Source organism: Diaphorina citri, unplaced genomic scaffold, assembly GCF_000475195.1.
Source record: "Diaphorina citri unplaced genomic scaffold, Diaci psyllid genome assembly version 1.1 scaffold2277, whole genome shotgun sequence".
NCBI classification, from domain to species: domain Eukaryota; kingdom Metazoa; phylum Arthropoda; class Insecta; order Hemiptera; family Psyllidae; genus Diaphorina; species Diaphorina citri.
Window position 1 is genome coordinate 12,104 of NW_007379702.1, and position 1,378 is coordinate 13,481.

Below are 1,378 nucleotides of genomic sequence, written 5' to 3' on the forward strand. Positions count from 1 at the left end.
TCGATTGGATAAAATTTAATTTTGTGATTTTTCAAAGATTTTGCGTGGACGTTCCCATTTATGTTTGCCCGGTTAAAAAAATAATAATACCTAACGAAAAAATCCTGTTCCTAGCGCTTAAATTTTGATTGTCGAATAGAAAAGGCAGAAAAGCAGAAAATAATTACCTACAGTGTACCTACCTACCTACGCTTTTTTTAAGTAAAATATCTATTGTACCTACCTACCTTAGGTACATCGTTGAAAAGGTTTATTTTTTAATCCTCATCATTGATACCAGCATAAATATTTGAATTTTTCCCCACCTCTGCATCTTAAGTTCCCCTACATTAGATTGTACTTCCCCTCTCTTAAGCATAATGTCACTCAGCAATCGCATCTTGATTGGGCGTCATAGGTGGAGCACTTGGTACAGCAGTTCAGCACCAAGGGACAGTGCAGCAGCAGCACTTACCCTAGGTATTGTATCAGGTCTTTTATAAGGTTTAAACGAAAAAAAGCTATGTTTCTGTACACGTTCCATGTTGATATCTATTACCGTCATCTCAAAAAGTGCCTGCGAACCTTTGCCCCACCCTACCCTATTTAAGTGTTACACTACAAATTAGGTAATATAGGGATTAATAGAAGAATTGTTGGTATATATAGATGTAGATATTGTAGATCTGTCCTGGGACAGGTTTCAACACGACGTTCTCCACTTTTCTCGATCTTGGGCATCCTCCTTCATTTGTTTAAACGTTCTTCCATTCAGCCCCTCTCTCAGCATTCCAAACTTCTTTCTTCCTATTGATCTCTTTCCTCTCAGCTCTCCTTCCATGATTCTTCTCTGCAGACAATCTCTTCTCAGGATGTGAATGTGACCCAGCCAACTTCTTTTCCTGTTCACTATGGTTCTCAGTATTTCTCTTTTCTCTTCAACTCTTCTCAGCACTTCTTCATTCCTGACTCTATCTGACCACTTGATTCCTTCCAGCCTTCTCCAAACCCACATCTTGAAGCTCTCCAGATATTTCTCTTCTTTCTTCCTCATCGTCCACGTTTCCGCTCCATACAGCACCACACTCCATACGTAAACACTTTGCAAATCTCTTCCTCAGCTTCAGCGGTATCCTTCTTGTGGTCACTAGGTCCTTGACTTTCTCAAACGCTATCTTTCCCATTCCTATTCTGCTTCTGATTTCGTCTGTGCAGCTTCCGTTTGATTTTATTAATCCTTCCAGGTATTTGAAGTTTTCTACTTGCTCAAGTCTCTGTCCTTCTAGTGTTAGATTTATTCTTCTTTCTTTTTTCCCAATCTTCATAACTTGCGTCTTTCCCGCATTTATCTTCATTCCAAATCTTTTTCCTGCTTCATTAATGTTTTCAATCATAACTT

At 39.0% G+C, this 1,378-nt stretch overlaps 1 long non-coding RNA gene across 1 annotated transcript in view; it reads left to right on the top strand.

The window, feature by feature from the left end:
- Positions 1-1,004, top strand: part of LOC113471310 — a 7,132-nt gene extending 6,128 nt beyond the window's left edge. The window contains exon 3 of the long non-coding RNA XR_003394058.1: positions 902-1,004. This is a non-coding gene — a long non-coding RNA (uncharacterized LOC113471310). The remainder of the gene's footprint in view (positions 1-901) is intronic.
- Positions 1,005-1,378: the final 374 nt, after the last annotated feature.